Below are 23203 nucleotides of genomic sequence, written 5' to 3'. Positions count from 1 at the left end.
CTGCGGAGCGGCTAGGCCCGTGAGCCATGGCCGCTGAGCCTGCGCGTCCGGAGCCTGTGCTCCGCAACGAGAGAGGCCACAACAGTGAGAGGCCCACATATCGCAAAAAAAAAAAAAAAAAAAAAAGATGCAAACAACTAATACACACAATGACTTCCATGAATCTCAGGAGGATTATGCTGAGTGATGAAAGTCAATCCCAAGGGGTTACATACTGTGTGATTCCCTGTATATAATTCTTTTGCCTAACATTTTTTTTAATTGAAGAAAATAGAGATTGAGAACAAATTACTATTAGTCAGTGAATCAAGACAGGAAGGTCAAGATGGGGAGAGGGTCGGAAGGATATGGTTATGTTTATAAAAGGGCAATACAAGGGATCTTTGTTGTGACAGAACTCTGATGTTGGATATACCAGTCTACACCTCTGATAGAAATGCATAGAACTAAGCATAGACACACACGTGCACACATGTGCAAGCACATAGATGAGTACATGTAAAACCAAGGAAATCTGAACAAGATTGGTTAATTATGTCAATGTCACTTTCCTAGTTATGATATTGTATTACAGATTTTCAAGTTGTTACCAATGGGGAAACTGGATAAAGTGTACACAAGATCTCTTTGTATTATTTCTTACAATTGCATGTTAACTTAAAATTATTTCAAAATAAAAAGTTTAATAAAAATGACAGCTAGGAAGAAAGGAGCATTCACTTAGAGTATAAGAACAATTAATGGAAAGCTCTAAGTCAGTAAAGATACCTTTAGTATCTTATTTAAAAAATAGCTAATAGCCTAGAATTTGGTACCTTGGACATTTTTATGAAAAAAAAGTGAAATAATACTTTTCCCACACAAACAAATCCTTGGAGATTTTGCCACACATTGCATAATCAAAATTTCTAAAGGAATTACTTTGCAAAGAAGCAAAATGATCTTAAGAGTGTCTGAGTTGCAAAAGGGAATGATAATTGAAGATTCTGAAAAACACATGAGTAAACACTCATTCAACAAACAGCAATATCAGTGTCTAATTTGTGAGTGTAGACTAAAAACTTTAGACAAAACATACTATAAATTGGGAAGGTTAATCGCTGTTAGTGTTTCTAGTATTAATACGTTCAAAAGAACGATAAAAATATATTTACTAATTTAGACTTTAAGTGTGAATATTGAAAGAGCTGGAAAACCCTCTGAAGAGAGAAACAGAGTACTACTTCAATAATGTAAAGGAAAAAGTTAGAAAAACTAGAAGAAAAAAATGAATTATTGTAAAAGAAGAAGAAAAGCTGCATAAGTGAAGCTCAGAAGTTGTTAGCAGAAATAAATCTAAATGTGTCATAAACCCTCAAATAAATATCCCATTAAAAGAAAAGTCTTGATGGGCTTGAAAAGAATTTAGCAATCTTTATTTTAATGAGAATAAACTAAAATTTAGAACACAAAAATATTAAAAGTAAAATCAAAGCATTACCAAGGTTAAAGGGTATAACAGAATATTCACATGATCTTAAAGCATCACCTTACTAATGTAAAATGTAAAATGTATTGCTTCACCTGATGATGCTTGAAAAAAGCCTGAAATCCACAGCCCAGGGGAAGGATGAAATACAACACAACGGTGAAAGTGAATAAGTTGCCCAACAATGGATTAACTTCACAAATATTCCACTGAGTGGAAAAAAAAAGAAAACTGCAAAAAAACTATACTGTGGTACAATTTATATAAAAGCTTAAAGCCTGCAAAAGGGAAGCAATATATTGTTTGGGGAATGTGCACGTATGTGGTAAATCTAGTGAAAGCAATGAGGAGCAGTTACATACAAAATTCGAGAAATGACTTACTTCCAAGGAATGAGATGTTAGGGGAGGGGAACAGTGAGGACCCGGGGTCAGAGGGCGCCTAGGAGATTGGCATAGTTCTATGTATTTAAGTGTGATTAAACCTATGTATGTGTATTTGAGGATGATCACAGGAGTATTTGCATTATTTTCCCACTCATTTATATTCTCTGTGTGCATTTATTAAATATTCAAATAGTTTTTAATAAAGGAGTATTGGGTAGAATGAAATAAAAGGGAAATAAAGAAAATAAAATAAAGAGTAAGGATTAAATACTGAAATGAGATTATAATAGGAAGTGTAGGTAACTGAAAAATTATGAAACCTGGCCAATTGTCAGTAGGTGAAACTCACCAGGAAGGGAAAAGGGAATTACTGTATAAACAGCACATTAAAGGAGTGACAGAATTTTCCCCATATATTGCAAAGATGTGCCATGCCTCTCTAAACCAATTACACTTCTACTCCCTGAATCTCCTGTGTAAGAGTTGCCTTGAACCACCCCCCAGCCCCGCCCTTCATGTAAGGCTAGGTTAGTGGTGATGAACTCTTTTTTTTTTTTTTTAAAGAAGATGTTGGGGGTAGGAGTTTATTAATTAATTTATTTATTTTTGCTGTGTTGGGTCTTCGTTTCTGTGCGAGGGCTTTCTCTAGTGTGGCAAGTGGGGGCTACTCTTCATCGCGGTGTGCGGGCCTCTCACTATCACGGCCTCTCTTGTTGCGGAGCACAGGCTCCAGACGCGCAGGCTCAGTAGTTGTGGCTCACGGGCCTAGTTGCTCCGTGGCATGTGGGATCCTCCCAGACCAAGGCTCGAACCCGTGTCCCCTGCATTAGCAGGCAGATTCTCAACCACTGCACCACCAGGGAAGCCCCGATGAACTCTTTTTTGCTTTCGCTTGTGTGTAAAAGTCTATCACTCCTTCAAATCTGAATGATAGCCTTGACAAATATAATATTCTTGACAAATAGAATATATCACGCTGCTCCCTTCTGGCCTGCAAAGTTTCTGCTGAAAAGTCAGCTGATTGTTTTATGGAAGTTCTGTTCCATGTAACTAGTTGCTTTTCTCTTGTTGCTTTTAAGATTCTTTAACTTTAATTCTTGCCATTTTAGGTATAATGTGTCTTGGTACAGAACTCTTTGGGTTCATCTTGTTTGGGACTCTCTGTGCTTCCTGGACCTGGATGTTTGTTTCCCTCCCCAGGTTAGGGAAGTTTTCAGTTACTGTTTCTTGGAATAATTTTCTGCCACCTGTAGGAGATAGATATTTACAATGTAGGCCTGAAGTAGCACATATAGGGGTTCAGAATGGGCCTCCCCAAAATGTGACATGAGGATTATTTTTTCTTTTTGCATGAGGATTATTTTGAGCTAAAGGCAATCATGATTCTGCAGGTTCAAGTGAAACTACTGCTCTTTACCTAGAATATTTTAAATATATATATAAATATATGATATATTGAAGCAATATAGCTTCTTTTCAGATGATTAAGTAAAATGTGCTTAGTGAAGTATTCAATGATATACTTGAAAAATATTTAATCCAAGGCATCTCTCTCTGTCTGTCTCTCCTTCTTACACAAAAAATTGATTAGACCTCAGAGATATGTTGTGGTGTTTTAGAGATGGTTAATTAATATAACAAAGGTGTACACTTTATCTCAATAGTGCTTGTAATCATTTATGAAAACATTTATATCAGTCTAAGTAATCTACTTCAGGAGTTTCAAAATATCCATCTCTTGCTTAAGGTACCATGTTATATCCAGATCTGCACTCACTTTGGACCAACTGCATTCCTCTAAATATTTAGTTTACAAAGCTGTCACTAGGCTTTACAACTGCATGAAAGGACTAAAGGTTTCATTCATTTTTATGTAAAGCAAGATTATGACAAGAAAAATGAAGTGGAGGTTCCAATACATTTTTGGCAGACTGGAAGCAACAATCTTCATCTGTACCTAATGAAGAAGTAGATGTAAAACCATGCAAAGAAAGGATGCAAGCAACTGATACAGAGAAAGCAGAGATGGAGCAAACAGGTGGTTTGGACACAGCAGGAGCTGATAATGACTGGATTAATGATGGTGGAAAAATATGACTAGATGCAATAAAGTCAGATGTATTTCAGCACAGGCTACTGAATTTTAGAGGACAGAATCAGAAACCCAACTGTGGCACTTACGGTTGATACAAGAAAGTTGCCAGCACTTGAAAACAATGCAGTGTTTCTGTCTTATTGAACAAAGTATTCAGTATTAGCCTCCAGGATTGATAAATTATTTCTACACTTTTATTGTGAAACTTGTATGGAAAATCTAGCTATTGGATAGGAATTTAAGAGGGTATTTGTATGCAGCTAAAGAAATGAATATGTGTTTTCTATGGAGCACAGTAGCATAAAGTGTAGGATAAAGGGCAAAAGTACAAGGAAGAATGGCCATCTTTAACTAATAACCCTTGATATGTCACCAAAATTTTGATTCAGTCTTTCATACAATGAAATACATCAATCTAAAAAATTTCGTAGTCACAGTGTGGTAAAAATACTAAGACTTTTTGTATACTATGACATTTTATTCCTCGAGAGAGAAGTACAAAGAGAAAACTGAATGTAATTGTCCCCTTTTTCTTCTCTTATTTCCTTCTACAAAAGAATTTAGATAAAATTATTTTAAGTATTTTAACCACCAAAGTATTATTTAAGTCCTAAATTAAAAATCAGTTTTAAAAATTTATCTTATTTCAAGTAATTTAAAGTTAGCTTCTAGGCTATATAATATTTGTGCATGGTATATATCACTTTTGAAAACTAAGAACTTTGTTGAAGATTTCAAATATAGTAACTGTTACAGCACCGCCTCAGACAACTTTTACCTGTTTGCCCCTCCTGTTATAAAAGAGTTACTCAGGGAAAAAGATCTTACATTTCTACATAGATTCTAAGTGCCTGTAGATCACTAAATAACGTGAATCTGGCCAATGATTAGCACAGTAGAGTAAAAAATCTGTGCATGTGCTGTCTGTTCCCTTATTCTATATCCATAAAATGCCAGTCAGAATTTTGAATGATTAACCTGACATAACATGAAAAGTTCACACAGATGAATGCCCAGATTGCATGCTGGCATTATATGTCAGTAGTTAAAAAAACATTAATATTAATATAGTATGTGGATATAGAAAAAATCATTTATTGGGGAAATGGGTAACTCAGGAATATCAGGGATAGGGCAGAACAGAAACAGAGAGTGTGGCATGAATTCTAATTCCAGTTTTCTCACTAGAATGTAAACACTATCAGGGCATGCTGTTTTCCTATTTTGTTTACTGTTGCAGCCCCAGCCCCTAGGAAAGTTCCGGATATACAGATGGTGCTCAACAGTATTTTCTTTAAAAACAACTTGTGGATCAGAGGCTTATAATAAAGGCCACAAGAGTGCGTGCACGCGCGTGCACATATATACACACACGCGCGCACACACACAAATGCCACGGGGTGAAGCGGAGTTAAGGATCCTGTCAGGAGCACTGGGCATCTGAGAAATGGGCTCAGCCGCCAGTATGGGTGGGGACTCGATGGTGAGCTCCACACCTCTGCCCGCCAGGGAACTGGCAGAGATACTGCGAGGACGCTTTCTGTCCATAGATCACCTATGGTTTTAATCAAAGAGAGTAAAACAGGAGTGTTCTCAGATCCCTGAGAGGACATGGAGTGGCCGTAATCCCAGTGTGGTACCGATAGAATCAGGAGAGCCATTCCCTACTCTCCTCCACTGGCTCAGTGGAGAACAATTAAGTCTATGTACCCTCTATGCAAGCCTCTCCTGGTTACTGTCTGGGAAACAAAATGATCTGGCATCTTACTCCAGCTGCCTATGTGTTCCTATTACCACTACCATTGCCTTACCCTAAAAACTGCAAGCCATTTTCTTCCTCATTTCTTATATTTGCAATTCCCACAGCTGTATTAGTCTCTACTTAAGTCGATTCTACTACAGGATCCAGAGCCCAGTGACAACACAGACATGAGTTCTCTGTCTCCTCATGTGAAAATATTTCTCCAGAAATTTCACATTTCCCTCCTAAGCACCAGTGAAAAGTGAAGAGGGAAGACACTTGAAATAGATCAATAGTCATAAAGAATCCCCAGAGGAATCCTGTGAGGAAGAAAGGAAATGGAAGGGATGAAGCTAGAGCATCCCATACCATCTGGTTAACTACGGTAACAACACAAACACCCCAAGATCTCAGTTACTTAAAGTATTACAGCTTTATTGCTCTCACATGGCACAGGAGGTTCTGCAGTGTGCTCTTATTCAGGCTCCATCAAATATGTGGATTCTCCAAAGCTTTGGACTCAGACTCCCACCCAGTTTCCTTTGAATCCAGCCAGGAGGTAAGGGAAAGGGAAAAGCTGTGGGGGACTTTTCAGGTTTTATGTTCTAGGCATGCAGACATCATTCATATTCCACCCATATTCCATTGGTCAGAGCACAGTCACATGGTCTTAACTGCAAGGCAGCATGGAAAAGACAGTATATGCACCCAGAAAAAAGAAAATGTGGGGTTGATAAAACACAACATTTATCCTGCAAGCGTCTGCCTCATCTAACTGTCAATAATTGATTTCATTCTTTATCACACAGAATGTGCTCATTCCTTGCAAAGGGACACATCACAAAGTCTAATATCTAGCTTTAGGCAGTCACTTTAGCTTTAAATCCAGGGTTTCCAGGTGACACACACTCCTTCCCATCATGTCCAGACATAGCTGATGCTTTTGTGTTTGAACCATAACACATATTAAATATGCAGTACAAAGGATAGTATAACAGCAGCCCAAACTCCCATTTAGAATAAAAGAAGAATGAAAGATGAGGAAAAAACCCACCAACACAGTAGTCATCAGTCCACAGCTATCTGAAATCCTCTGGACAGACACTGCAATGATATCCTACCTGGGGAGTGGGGACGTTCCTTGGTTGTGCCCCACTTCTGCGTTATTCTCCAGGTTCCTGTCTTCCTTGTCTTTTTCCCCCTATAGCTGAGGAGAATATTGCTTTTATTAGTCAGGGTCCTTTAATTTCCACGTGAATTTTGGATCTATATGAATTTTGTAATTTCTGCAAAAGAGCAAGCTTGATTTTTTATAGGGATATAGGGATTAAAGTGAATCTGTATATCACTTTATGAAGTATTACCATTTTAGGAATATTAAAATTTCCAATCCATGAATATGGGATGTCTTTGTATTCACTGAGGTCTTTTAAAATTAACTTTAATGAATGTTCTTACATTTCTTTTGTGAGATTTATTCTTAAGTATTTTTTGAAGTTATTGTAAATATAATCGTTTTTCCAATTTCATTTACGGAGTATTTGGTATTAGTCTGTAGACATGTAATTGGTGTAGCTTTACTTCTTTCTTTCCAATCTGGGTGTTTCTTTTTTATTTTTCTCTCATAACTACCCTGACTAGAACTTCCAATACAGTATAGAATAGAAGTGGTAAGAGTAGATATCCTTGTCTTGTCCCTGGTCTTACGGGAAGTTTTCATTTTTTTACCACGAAGTTTGATGAGTTTGATGGGTTATGGTTTTTCATAAGTTGAGAAAGTGCCCTTCCATTCCTACTTTGTTGACTGGTTTTATCATGAAAGGCTTAGATTTTGTCTAATGTTTATTATGTATATAGTGAAATATTCATGTGTTTTTTTCTTTATTATATGAGTAGAATGTACTATCCTGATTGATTTTTGTACACTGAACTAACCTTGCATTTCTGGGATACATACTACTTGGACATGGTGTATATTTTTTTAATGTGTTGCAAGATCTATCTGTTAGTATTTTTTGAGAATTTTTGTGTATATATTTGTAAGGGATTTTGGTCTGTACCTTTCTTTCCTTGTGATGTATTTGTCTCATTTTGGTATCAGGATAATACTAGCCTCATAGAATGAGTTAGAAAATATTTCCTCTTCTGCTGTTTGGAAAAGTTTGTGAAGGATTTATATTATATCTTGCTTAAATGTTTGGTATATCTCACCAGTGATGCTATCTGGTTCTGAATTTTTCTTTGGGCAAGGTTTCCTTCCCCTCTTTTATTAATTGTTAATTAAACTAGTAGAATTTTCCCCCAGAATTGAGATATAACTAACATTTAATACTGTATAAGTTTAAAGTGTTCAACATAATGATCTGACATACGTATGTATTATGAAATGATCATCACACTTAATTAACATTCATCACCTCTCAAATTTTAATTTTTTTCCTTATTATGAGAACTTTTCAGATCTACTATCTTGGTGACTTTCAAATATACAATATAGTAATAAAAATACTGTATTTTAAATTAATAGATTTTATAGAGGAATTTTAGTTTACAAGTGGGAGTTTTTTGATTACTAGTTCAATCTCTTTACTTGTTATAAATATATTCAAGCTTTCTATTTATTTGATATCAGTTTCAGTAGTTTGTTTCTTTCTAAGAACTTGTTAATTTAATCTAGGTTGTATAAATTGTTGCCATGCATACATTTTTGCATTTTACCTTTTTTATCTTTTTCTAAAATTTCTGTAAGATTTTTAGTAACAATCCCTCTTTTATTTCTGATTTTAGTAAACTTGAGTCATTTTTTTATTTCATCAGTCTAAATGTTTGTTAATTTTTTATCTTTTCAAAGAACCAATTATTGGTTTTATTATTGATTCTCTATTCTCTGTCTTATTTTTCTGCTCTAATTTTTATTGTTTTCTTCATTCTCCTTGTTTTGGGTTTAATTTGCTCTTTAATTTCTAGTTTCCTAAGATGTAATCTAATAGTTAGATTATGAATTCAACATTTTTTTCATTTACATATACATGTACTCACAAATTTTCCCATAAGTAATGTGTTAGCTACATCTTGAAAGTTTATGGTATGTTGTATTTTTGGTTTTGTTCACGTTGATGTATTTTCTAATCTTTCTTCCTTTTATGACCGCTTCATTATTTAATAGTGTTGTTTATCTTCCACATATTTGTGAATTTCTCAAATTTCCTTCTGTTATTGATTTCTAATTTTACTCTATTATGATCAAGGAACATATTTTGTATTATTTCAGTCTTTTAAAATTTATTGAGGATTGTTTTATGGGTTCATATATGGTCTGTCAGAGAATGGTTTATGTGCACTTGAGAAGAATAACAATTGAAACACTCAAAAGTTATATTTGTTCTAAGGGCGCCTGGTTACACAATAAGTATTTTCAGTCTCTGGCCTCTCAGCAGGAACTTGGTCAAGGCTGTGAGGAGCTGTGTCCACGAAGAGAGCTTCCTATTTGCAAAGAGACCCTCATAGCATCACTTTTACCACTTTTTAATGTCCCAGCTATCTTCCCTGTTCATCCCTATGTAAAATTAATCTCTCTTCACCCAGAGCAAAGGACAAACTGTAAGATAATATAAAGAGGATTTTCCTAACTCTTTGCTCACAAAAACAAAACAATTAAAATTTTGATCTTCCCAAGTTATATGATGTAAAGGAGAAATCAAACAAGTTAACTTAACTTCAAGGTCAGTATGTTTATGATTTTATGAGTTACAGAATCTTAATGAGAGAATTCTCTAAATCATAGAAGCAGAAGTAGAAACATAATGGTACCTGTTATTTATTTTGTTCCTGTGTTTAAATAACAGTAATCATCTTGTAACCCCCATGTATTTCTGATTTATTCAGTATAGTCCTTGGACACCTGTTGGAATTTTCAAAATCTTTGGTTTACAATAATACTTTCAAGCAATTAAAGCTTTGTGCACATATTGTATTTTTAAAGACCTTTGTATCCAAAATACTATGCTGTTGAATGTGGGCAACCTCGTTGTGAGGTCTAAGGTTGCCTCTAATGTGTTTCCATAATCTGTTGTCTGTTGACTCAAATCCAGACCTGTTGTTCTGCTCGACATGTCCCTTCAACATGATGTAATATTATTTATCATTCTTCTTTGATGTTAAGTCTCTGGCTTTGTATTCTCTTCATGTACCTGGACATGTTTCTTTTCTGTCTCTCTCTTTTTTTGTTGTTTTTAAGCAAACACGAGACAATACCTTTGTAATTCTATCAGGAAGTTTTCGTTTCAAGGAAAGATTGTTTCCCTGATGTTTATTTTAGATTAGGGCAAAGAAAATGAGCATATAATGTTTAAATTCTACTTCCATTTTTGAGAACATTACATATTATACCCCTAGAATTAAATACTTGATATCTTCCATTTGCAAAAAAATTATACCCTAGTATTATTACAGTTAACTGCTATTTGTATCTTATTTAGCTTTTCAAAACTATGTGGTAAATTCCTGTTTTAATAATATTCACTGAGGCATTTATTTTGCTCCTGTTTTTCTACATCTTGTCTTTAAAATAATATTAAACTTAAACGGATGTCCACTTAAGCCCCTATTAGTCGATACATGTATATACATGTGCATCTCCTTAACCTTACTTAATTTCCAAAGAATAAAAATGACCAGGTCATAATTCCACCTAACACGATACAACTTTCTCGTGTACAACTGAAAATGTACTAATCCCTTCCCCAGAAGATGAGACGAAGTTCTTGAGTGACGTTTACTCTTCTCCTGGATACCTCATAACTTAAATGCTCTGATGTAAAATTAACAAAACTTAAATACTATGATATAAAAGCAGTTCATCTTATGTTATATGATAAAGAAATAAGAGAGAAAGGAAAACAAAGATACAGATAGGTACATACACAAACGTATTCATAGCAGAATAAGGAAGAAATACTCATGACAATTATAGTTTTTGTTTCTTTAACTGACTATGTGGTCATAGCTGACATTTACATTTACCTTCCTCCACTACCCATTCGGATTCTCTTTGCCTTTAGCAAGCACCTCCGCTGGTCATTGTTCTTTACCTGGTAGGGTGACCCAAACTTGTATTCCTGAAGGGTCTGGGCCATTAGTAGTCCTGCCTGGATCGCACTGTTGTAGTTTTCCATTGACCTTAATCACAGGACATGGTAATACAAAAGAACATCCTAAGGAATCTCCTGTATTCCAGACATACTCTCTTACCTCTGCTGTGGAGTAGTAGTCTAATATCTCCTTGGTAGTCAGAATGAATCACCCCAACCCATATCATAATTCCCTTACATTTCAGTTCAATGGAATCATTGTTGTGTCTCCTGATAGAAATGTTATCCCCTCTGGAACTAAGACATCTAGGCCAGCAGAGCAGTGAGTCATGAGAACAAAAATTTTGTTAGTGGGTCACTAGGGATAATATTGAGTAGTACTACTCCCATTTCACCTCTTGATTTCTGGACCTGTGAATCCTGGCTATTGGAGAAGTAGCACTGTATATTGGAAGCTGATTCAGAGCATATAAAGACGTTTGGAGAATGATGCTCCAGCTCTGCAAGGTGTTGCAACCTAGCTGACACTATGACTGAGTCTTCAAAAGGTCACTCTATTATTTTATCAAAACAGCTGCTTCAGGTTGGTAAGGAGCATGGGAAGACCCGTGAATTCCATAAGCGAGGGCCCACTGCCACACTTCTTTTGCTGGAAAATAAGTTTCTTGATCAGAAGCAATACTGTGTATAATACCATGACTGTGGATAAAGCATTCTGAAAGTCCATGGATGGAAATTTTATCCAAAACATCGTATGTAGGGAAGGCAAATCTATATCCAGAATAAATATCAATATATTCCAGTAAGAATAAAATGTTGTCTCTTCCATAATAGAAACGGTCCAATGTAATCAGTCTGCCACCATGTAACTGGCTGAACACCCTGGGGAGTGGTGCAATATTGGGGACCTCAGTGTTGATCTCTCTTGCTGGCAGATAGGGCACTCAATGGTGGCTGTAGCACATTGGCCTTAGAGAGTGGAAGTCCGTGTTGCTGAGCCCGTGGATAACCTCCATTCCTGCTACCCTGGCCTCTTTGTTCATGAGCCTACTGAGCAATGACAGGGATGGCTAGGGAAAGAGGCTGGTTGGTATCCACAGTACAGGTCATCCTGCTAACTTGATGATTAAAGTCTTCTTCAGCTGAGGTCACCTGGCTGCTTGTGCCTCTTGTGTACACATTACTTTTTATAACCTATTTAGACGATGCAAGCTACCATAACTCCTACTCAAACTTCAAGTCACAGCTTCTACCACTTTCTGCTGGAAATCTTTCACTTTCTGTACCATGTCATTGTTTGGCCAGTGTGATCCCAAACCAACTTCTTACATCTATCATTTGTCACTATTTTCTCTTTCTGTTCTTGACTGGTGTTTCACAAATATTGGTCTACACACTGGTCAGAATCTATGTTGAAGTTATTATTCTTTTACAAATAAATGAACAAATAAAGACAATCTCAGGAATTTTCCATAAAGCAGTACTAGGAGATAAAATGCACCATCATTCATTCTCATCTTAAGTCCTCCTAAATATGTTTTGGTCATTAAAATGTCCAGTACTTTATAAAATGATGATGATTGTGGTAGATGCAATTTTTCCCCTTCCTCCCTCCTTCCCTTTCTTTCTTCCTTCCTTCCTCCTTCCTTCTTCTCTGCCTTCCAAATCCCAAATATAACAGAATAAAAAATGTTAGCAACACTATTTAGACCCGCATTTTAAACTTTTTTTGCTCTAAGCTTGGAATTGAATTTTTTAAAAATTGTCACTATTTCCCTGGCACCTTTATCAGTGTCCTGAACACATAGTACATGCCAATATACCTTGAATAAATGAGTGGTTACACCCTCAGATAGGACAAGACGAGTATAATCTAAGAAATTTCCAGACAAGGCAATAAAATGGGTACAGATACTGTTAGCACTCAGGTTCAGGGGATGCTGTTTGGTTTGTAGGCTCAGTAGGCTCCTGGCCTGAGTATTTTAATTACCGCCTAGTAGCTTCCCTGGTGATTCCATTACTTACTCTGCTCAGCACCCTAATGAACTCAGTGCCCCCATAATTAAAATTCATTGTTTTTATGACAGTCCAGCATATTCTGTGCTGCACAGCTAGTGATCTGCATACAAACCACTGAGTTAGATGAACATTTTTTAACTTCAATCCAGCACATATTTAAGCCCCACCTCAAAACCTCAAGGAAAAGTAATAATTATAGAAAGGGGCAGTAGACTGTTTTGGATCCGACATGCCAGTTCAAAATCAGCAGCGTACTAAAACAACGATAAAGTGTGACCTTTGGTAGCACTTATACGGTGGTACTTAAAGATGGTTCTCTAATCGTTTCAGTTTTGCCAGTCATTTGAAAACATCCAATATAAAACAGATAAAGTGATTAAATTACCTTTTGGCCTCCTGAAGAGCTATTTTTGTGCTGAATTTGACTCCACCTACAGGTATCTGTCTGTATGTCCATAAAAATAGGAGATGGAATCCTTTGGGAAAGTACAGAAAAATTGTGCAGACACTATAAACCACATAATAGAGCGAAGTCATTACCTATCATCCACCCCACTGAAGCAAGGTGTAAATTCAATTTTAAGGAAAGCTAACACTTTTATTCTATTTTGAAGCAGTTTCTTACCTGGCAGATGGGTAACTCTGTCTTCGCTTACATTTCTTAAGGTGCAAATTAATTTTTGGCTCAGATAGTAACTCATCCTGTGTAAGGAAATTGTGACAGTGAGGGCTGATCTCTTCTTCTCAGAAGGACAGTTGAGTCAAACATAGACATAGGAGATTCTAGAAATGTTTGCATTGTTTAAAAATTTGTCTACCCCTAGATTATTCCCCAAAAGGTGATCATATTTTATTTGCTCAGCATACATTGCAATTTATTTATTTATTTTTGAGGTATCGACAAAGCAAAAATATATAGGAATTTTTATTGTGAATTCATTTGGCTAATGCAATTCTGAATTTTAAGGAAAATATATATCATTTATACTGCAATAAATATTTACCCCATTTATATGATCAGCTACTGACAAGGCATATTCAAATAGTTATTCTTCATTCTGAGTACATTTAATATATAAAATTTTAGTTAGCAATTTGAAAGTTTTTTTTCAGTATAATTTCAAATGAGGCATCATTCACTTTATACTGAAGTGGGAGGATTTTTGCTTAGAGGAGGGAAGTTTCAAGAAGTGAGTATCCACAAGCAGATGCTGTTAGATATTGTGATATTGAAAACATAATAATGTTCCATGTATTGCAAATTTAGAGTTGTGGAATCTCAATGCAATATTTAGTTTGGTTGATGTTAGAAAGACCAAAAGTTAAGGATCAGATTATTTCAAAATGTTGTATATAATGGAGAAAGAAAAATAAATTACAATGGAGTTAAGTCTGTATGAAAATGCCTGGCACCAAGTAGACCTTTTCACCATATTAACTCTTCTTAGGAAACTGTTTGGTTTTATAAAGGAAAGCAGTGAAAAGTGTATATTGACTTTCAGAAAGTTTCTTTATTTCGAACTGGATGAAATGCATCTATCCTATTATGTGAGAGGTACATTTGTTATGAATAAATTTTTAATTGATAAATGTCACTCACCTGCTTAGAAACTTTCATTTGTCCATTACTCTTAGAATAAAAGATTAGTTCCTGAACACTGCTTGCATGATATAATCTCACATGCACTCTTATCTCCCCACTTATCATCGCTCTGTTCAGTCACTTTGGTCTTCCAGTATGCTCAGGGATGTTCAAAGCTCAATGTCACTTTCTCAGAGAGATTCTCCTTAAGCCCACTAATTTCAATTATTTTTCTCCTATTCTCTCAAAACAATCCATTCTTCATCGTACTTACCATAACTTGCATTGAAGGCTTATATATTTGTTTGTGTAACGTCTGTCTCCTCCATTACCTCTTTTCCATAATGGAAAAGATCATATTCATTGGTTTTTCCCTATAAACAACCATGTATGAAAAATCATACATGGTAGTTACTTCTTAAATATTTATTGAATACAAATTAAAATGTTTTGCCATACTGTTACTATTATAAAGAACATGTATGATAAAAGAATTATTGAATCTCTATTTATTTTCTTAACTTGTAGTTTTCAATTTTAGCACATTGAGTGCCACATGCTCTTTCCAAATGTTCCAGTGAACTTTCATCAATACATAAAACTTAGTTCTGTAACAGTTAACTATAAACAGTATTAAGGCAGGATCTTTAAATGAACACATCATGGTTTTAACCTATAATGATATGCTGCCTTCTTCAAATAAATGATAACATTAAGATAATTCTAAGAAAGACCACAACATAGGTGAATTTTACATTGTCAGTCTCTGAGAGTTAGCCAAGGGAGTCAGTGGATCTACGCTATAGAAAAAGTGAGTAATTGATGTTAGTCATGAATGCTTGTATAGACATGGTAAGATTTTAGTTGTGATTATGTTGTAATTGTGTTTATGTAGTATTCTTTCAAAGTTTTTCATATTTAGAAATGTGTTGTGTAATAATCTAGTTTTTGAAATAGAATGAAAACCATTGTCTACTGTGGTCTGGGTACTTTCATTAAACAAGAATTTGGGGCTTCATTGGTCTGATAACTGCTGTAGGTATGTGATTTATTTTATTCTTCAAGAATCCTTCCATAAATATTAATCAAAATAAGAACAAAATCCTCAGGCATGAAAATTATATATAGATAGGAGAATATACCAATTTGTCTTGTTTCCCTTAATTTGAAGAATGAAAACTAATATTTGTTTAGATTCTGCTAAGAGCCAAGTTACTGTGTTGGGTGTTTCTTAAACTCTGTATTAATCCTTACAGGAACACTGATGTACCAATAGCTTCATTTTGCAGATGGCCAAACTAACTTTAAGGTTTAAAAGATAAACTAATATTCCCACATGCACAAAAACTTGTATCTAGTAGAAACAGAATTGAAAACGTTGGTTGTCTGGTTGCAAAGTGAGAATTCTTTCCTTCTTGCCTTGCTTTCTCCAAATGACTAATTGAAACAAAACAGGTGATTTTCACTTTATAACCCTCTGTATAGAGTTCCACAAAGAAAAATTACCTAATACATTTAAATAGAAATTATTGTTCTAATAATGTTAATATGTTACATTTATGTTCTTCATTTCAAATATTAAAGTGCATTTTTGAATGTTTCTTAAGTAATGCTGAATTGTCCAATGACTATGCAAAATAATCTCTATTGACTAGTTGGTAAAACAGCACATAAGCAAACATAAAAGATTTTTCTTTATCAATATTTTGAAAATATCACAAAACATTAGCATTATCGGTCATCTATTTTTTGCCATTTTCATAACAGCCTTAGGACAACTGGATTAGTAGTGCCTATTATGAAGATAAGGAAAGTAAGACTCTGAATGGTTATGTAATGTAAGAGTGTTTAGCAAATATGAGATTAAAAAACAATTATTTCCTACCACACTAGAGCCCACGGTTTTTACCTTATCTTATGTTGCATCTCAAAATAGTGTTAACTTCTTTAAGCAAAATTTGAACCAGCTCCTAAGTATTAATGGAATAAATCTGCTATACCATTCCTTGCTATCAGATGGGTGGCAGAAAAATTCCTAAAATGTACATAAACCTAGACAAATATAGGCATAATGTTTTAATAACTAAGGTAGGAAAACATGTCTAGCTTCCACAAAGGCCTTCAATGCCTACCGAATCTAAAATTAAGAATAAAGACCCCTGCAATGATCAAGATACCTTTTATGTTTTTCTAGGATAATTCTTGCAGCAATCCTATACTACTTCCATATTCTTTCAATATGGCATGTAAAATACCAGATGAATAGAGTAGTGACAATTTGAGCATTGGGGAAGAATATAATCTAGAGACAATCTGGTGTTTCTTTCAACTGAACTGTGCTTTTAGAACAATAGTATTGTCAGTCATTTACCTAAATTGATTAAAATAAAGAAAAAACCTATTTGTCTTTTATTATATTTCAGAACAAAGGAACATCTCTTCGGCCAGGTACTGCTGTGACTTCATAAACAGTAAGTTAATTCCTAAGGTTGCATTGAATATTTGAGATATGTAATTCAGGATTTTTTCCCAGCTCCTAATTGGCTAAATTCAGTACTAAACCCTTCACAAAATAATTCAGCCAAATTGCTCATAGTTTGATATCACCAAGTCTTTAGTGCATACTCTATTTAAGAGGCCACATTAATATATCCACTCCTTCCCCATCAGGGTTTTCACTGTTGAAGATATTTCATTCTAGACTGCAACTCCCAGAAAAAGAAATTAGTTTTTGTATATGGTACCTGGGAACAACTTCCAGAACCTTCTTCACTGTGTATTTTCTATTGGAAGAAATCAAAGGCTTTTTTGACTCCAAAAGGTCTTGGGTCTCACTTTTGTCAATATTGATGGAAACAATAGAAATTACTAAAAATCAAGGAAAATATCCTATGAAATAAAAGTAATTTGCATAATCTTTTAAAATGAATTCCACTTTCAATATAATAACAGGAACTCTAAAGAATTTCATTAGCCAATATTGTATAGGCTGCTAATTATCCATTGTGAAAAATACCTTGATTAGAACTAAAGGACTGAAAGAGACGGATCAGCACACATTAAGTACTGTAACACAAAGGACATAACACAGGGAACATCATAAAATTGTTCTACTCTTTCTTCTTTTATACAACCACACATATGCACACATGTAACACACACACAAACACTAAATACAACACAGGCCTTACAGAAAAACTTAAATTCTTGTACATTGAGCAAAGGTTTCTTAAAATTTGTTATGGACTTTATATTCAGAGTTATTCAAAAAATTTGGTTGACATTGGCAACATTTATAAAGTTCTACAAGTTTAGGTAAATGTTAGAAGAAACTTGATTAAATGACTCTATTTAATAATATTAAATAAGAAATTCAGTCCCATTGGTATAGACAGATATGTTTTTCTGAATATCAGGTTAGCCGTCTGTTAAAAAGAATAAATATTCATCTCACAGGTTGGCGTAAGAACTAAATCAATATGCTTGTACATAATGTCTGCTTAACAGGCATTCAAACTATTATAGCTAACATAGCATTAAAAAATATCTCCCCTTTTGAAAGTTGAGCTAGAGGCAAGATTTTGAATCTATTGATCTCTTGTGCCTAAATTAATGTTGCTGCATCATGTAAGTGGTTGACCATGTCATCCAACCTTTGACTCACAGATTTGACATCAGAATGAAAATTTATCATAACTGCATGATACCCTCCCAAGCAAGACTCTAAGAAGCATAATAAAGTATCTTGGTAGATAACCCTACTTACCTATCCTTTAGTGGCCACATTCCAATTTTGTTGGCACTGTTCTCGGCTCTCTCTCTCTCTCTCTCTCTCTCTATATATATATATATATATGTATACACACACACACACACACACACACACACACACATACATATATTAAGCTTCAGAACCTCTTAACTGTTAGGGTTTCTGCTAGGGTGATGGATGACATATAAGAAGTTTTCTGTATCCGCATTGGTCATTTGGAAAATATTGGTTCACTTAGTTATGAAGATCTCTCAGATGTTGACACATTTCACAATACAGTATAGAATAACCACATTACATAATTTACCACTGTCCACCTCAGAAAAATCTTTAAGTATTATGCATTTCTCAAGGTCATAGTGGGTGGACCTTATGACTTGTTTCTGAAGGGTAGAATACATAAAATTATCCCCTCTATTTTGTAATTCTCTGTCTTGCTGACTTCGATGGAACAAGCTACTATACTGGGAACTGCTCTGTGGAGAGGCCCACATCATGAGTAACTGAGGGCAGCTTCCTGCTGAGAAGCAGCAAGGAACTGAGGCCTGTACATCCAATATCATGTAAAAAACTAACTCTGCCAAGAGGCATCTGAGCTTAGAAAAGATCCATTCTCAGTAGAGCCTTGACATGAGGCTGTAGCCCCGGCCAACACCTTGACTGCAGTCTACAATACATCCTAAATCAGAGACACATCAAAGCCATGCCTAGACTTCTGACCCACAGAAAATGTGATTTCCTTGTGATATTTTTTAACAGCCATTCTAACAGGTGTGAGGTGATATCTCATTGTGATTGGCATTTCCCTGATGATTAGTGGTGTTGAGCACCCTTTCATATATCTGGCCATTTGTACGTCTCCTTTGGAAAAAATGTCTATTCAAGTACTTTGCTCATTTTTAATCAAATTCAGTAAAATTTCAGGATACAAAATAGACATAACAAAATTTAGATGTGTCTCTATATACTAACAATGAACTATCCAAAAAGAAAATTAAGAAAACAGCCTCATTTATGATAGCATCAGAAAATACTTAGTAATGAACTTAACCAAGGAAATGAAAGACTTGTACATTCTGAAAACTACAAAACATTGATGAAATAAATTAAAGAAGACATAAATAAATGGAAAGACAACCCATGTTCTTAGATTAGAAGACTTGCTACAGTTAAAATGTCCATACTACCCAAAGCAATCTGCATATTCAACTATATCTCCATCAAAGTCCCAATGGCATTTTTTACAGAAAGAAAATAAATCCTAAATTCACATGGAAGCAAAAAAGACACTGAATAGCCATAGCAACCTTGAGAAGCTGGAAGCATCACACTTCCTAATTTCAAAATATATTGCAAAGATACAGGAATTAAAACGGTACAGTACTGGCATAAAGACAGACATATAGACCAATGGAACAGAAGAGAGATACTAGAAATTAACCCATGCATATATAATCAATTGACCTTCAACAAACGTGTCAAAAATATACAATGGAGAAAAAATTATTTTCAACAAATGGTGTTAGGAAAACTGGATGTCAATGTGCAAAAGAATGAAGTTGAATGCTTATCTTATTCCATACACAAAAACTAACTCAAAAAAGATTGCAGATTTAAATATAAGACCTGAAACTCTAAAATTCCTAGAAGAAATCATAGGGAAAAATATCTTTGACATTAGTCTTGGCAATAATTTTTTGGATATGCCCCCAAAAGTACAAGCAACAGAAGCAAAAATAGAAAATCGAGACTATATCAAGCTAAAGCACTTCTGCACAGCAAAAGAAACAATCAAAAAATTAAAAAGGCAATGTACAGAATGGGAGAAAATATTTTCAAATCCTATATCTGATAAGGGGTTAATATTCAAAACATAAGGAACTCCTACACCTCAATAGAAAAAAGAGCAAAAACAAAACAACAAATAACCATGCTACCTTTTAATATGTTTATATTTTTTATGTTTTGCCTCTATATCTTACAATTAAGACAGGATAATGTATAATTCAGTGATGGTGAATGGTGGCCAGAATACTTTCAACATTAACTTGACAGCTTGACATCTGAGCAATGACTTTATGTATTTAAACATTGATATTTATACGATGGTAAAATAGTACAGCCTGGAATTTAATAATAATATGATAGAATCTTAATATATACATTAAAAATTCTAGAATTCGTGGTCATCTGTAGGTTAATGCATATTAATCTTAAAAACACTAGAACTCTTCTAGAATTTCCTTCAGATATTTTAGAGCATGCTTTTGAATATTCATTGTTGAAGCAACATTTCATATTTTGGGGGAGAATTTAATTGTTTTTAATACCCTTTTGGATCTAAATCTGGCAAACAAGGTGAGCAATCACATTGAGAAAATCCATTTGGAGTTTAAAATTAGGTATGAATTTAAAGTAATTGAGATTGATTTTCTTAAATTACCAGTAAAATGTCTCTGAAAGTGTTTCCAAAAGAGGATCCCCCATGAGATTTTGAGCTATTGCAGCAAAATGAGAATAAGTTTTGCCTCTTAAGTCAATATTTGGCAGGAAAATTGGTATATATGTATACTGCATTATGCTATTCCTAAAAACTTTGTCAAAATTTGGCCTTTATCTTTAAAAGTATAAGATATTAGCCCCAGAGATTTATTTGTATTTTTGTATTTTTTATGTCTTCTAAATAATAGTTTCTTAAATATAGCTCAACTGATACGTGTGTGTATGTATCTATACATATACTCACACAAAAATGTATATATATAACATATATACATGTGTATATCTATATATATTTTACACTTTTTCATATATATATGTATATACAGCTCCCATATATATAATGTGCATATTTGTGGTATGAAGATATTGAAAGAAAATATTTTCCTAGATTATTAGGAGAATTTGTGTTTCATTATGTCATTTGCTACCCTAAACTGAAGACTTAAAAATATTTATAGTACCAGCTTTTTGTACTCATGTATTCCATCAGTAAATTGCCTTAAATCATTGCAAATTTTAAAGTGTAATTTGAAGAACATACATTTTTCACTAGTTAGAACATTACAAAATACTCACAAGTTGTTTAAATTCACTAATTTTAAAATATTAGGCTTATCTCTGTATAAAAGCTCTTACAAAAGAAAAGGCTATAGAATGGTATTTAACCTGTATTTTGTTAAATTCAGATTTTAGGGGAGATTAGAGGAGGAAAGCCTATCCCTTACCTGAGTTAATCATTGTTTAAACCTTCCAAATATTCCCAAGCCTCACTATCAGACTCAGATCCAACAAAAAAAAGCCCAGGGGACTGTGAAACCTAACTTTATTGAAGATAACTTCTCTAGCTCGGCTTTCATTTTTTTCTCTGTTTCATTTTGTAACTCCATGTAGAAACTGATATACTCAGAAAATCTTTTTTTTTTTAACATCTTTATTGGAGTATATTTGCTTTACAATGGTGTGTTAGTTTCTGCTGTATAACAAAGGGAATCAGCTATACATGTACATATATCCCCACATCTCTTCCCTCTTGCATCTCCCTCCCACCCTCCCTATCCCACCACTCTAGGTGGTCACAAAGCACCGAGCTGATCTCCCTGTGCTATGTGGCTGCTTCCCACTAGCTATCTATTTTACATTTGGTAGTCCATGCCACTCTCTCACTTCATCCCGACTTACCCTTCCCCCTCCCCCTCCCCGTGTCCTCAAGTCTATTCTCTACGTCTGCGTCTTTATTCCTATCCTGCCCCTAGGTTCTTCAGAACCTTTTTTTTTTTTTTAGATTCCATATATATGTGTTAGCATACAGTACTAAAACAGATCTACCACATGACCCGGCAATTCCACTACTGGGCATATACCCTGAGAAAACCAAAATTCAAAAAGAGTCATGTACCACAATGTTCGTTGCAGCTCTATTTACAGTAGCCAGGACATGGAAGCAACCTATGTGTCCATCAACTGATGAATGCATAAAGAAGATGTGGCATATATATACAATGGAATATTACTCAGCCATAAAAAGAAACGAAATTGAGTTATTTGTAGTGAGGTGGATGGACCTAGAGTCTGTCATACAGAGCAAAGTAAGTCAGAAAGAGAAAAACAAATCAGACAATCTTGTATAACATCTTTCTGTGAGAACTTGAAAACTCCCCCTTACAAATCATTCTCTCCTTATTTCTGCATGACCATACTCCATGGACATTTTATAAATGCTCATGTTTTCAACTTATTGAGTCTGAAGTAATTTTGGCATTTTTCAACCTGTAAGTCTTTATTTACAATATGCAATGGAAAACCACCAGATGTTGCATTGGTACATCAATAATCACATTTAAGAGACTGAACTTTTCTTTTTTCTGTTAAATATTCAATTATCCGATGTGCTATCTCTCTTGCAATGCTATTATATAGATACTTAAGACTGAAATGTCAAAAACAGTTCTATAGACATTTATTGAAAGTGCATGTAATAATGAATATGCCTCTTCATACCTTTTCATATATTCCTTTATCTCCCACATTTAATAATTCACAAATTTCTGTCATTTTTTTCTTTTGAAATATATCTCAAATCATTTTCTTGAGTCATTTCATTGTTATTAGGTTAGTTTAATATCTTATAATTTTCACTTCAAGAATTTTAAGTCTCTCTTCTCTACTTTTTCTAGTTGGTTCACAATATTGTGACTAGAGTTACATTTCTGAAACACAAATTCAATCTTGTCATTATTCTAATTAAAATCCTTTGAATAATCTTCATGGTAGACAGAATAAAAATCAAACCCAAAGTCAGATACTCAAGGCATTTTTCTCTCTGTCCACAAAATAATGTTCTATATTTCATTTCATGGACACTTTTCAAATATAAGCACAATGAGCTTTAGTAGACTTTACTATGTGTCTCCTCTACTTAGAATGATCAGTCGCTTCTCCACCCGGAAACTTCCTTTTCAAAAATGACCTCAAATATAATTTTCTCTTAGAAGGATGTCCCAATTTTTGTATCTACAGTGGTGCCTCAGTATCCACAGGGAATTGGTTA

At 34.5% G+C, this 23203-nt stretch overlaps 1 long non-coding RNA gene across 1 annotated transcript in view; it reads left to right on the top strand.

The window, feature by feature from the left end:
- Positions 1 to 23203, top strand: part of LOC307196842 — a 258268-nt gene that overhangs the window by 151959 nt on the left and 83106 nt on the right. The window contains exon 3 of the long non-coding RNA XR_013831248.1: positions 16805 to 16852. This is a non-coding gene — a long non-coding RNA (uncharacterized lncRNA). The remainder of the gene's footprint in view (positions 1 to 16804; positions 16853 to 23203) is intronic.

This window comes from Stenella coeruleoalba (genome assembly GCF_951394435.1).
Source record: "Stenella coeruleoalba genome assembly, chromosome: 14".
Classification (NCBI taxonomy): Eukaryota; Metazoa; Chordata; class Mammalia; order Artiodactyla; family Delphinidae; genus Stenella; species Stenella coeruleoalba.
The sequence above is the reverse complement of the archived record's forward strand: the minus strand, read 5'-3'. Positions and strand labels throughout refer to the sequence as shown.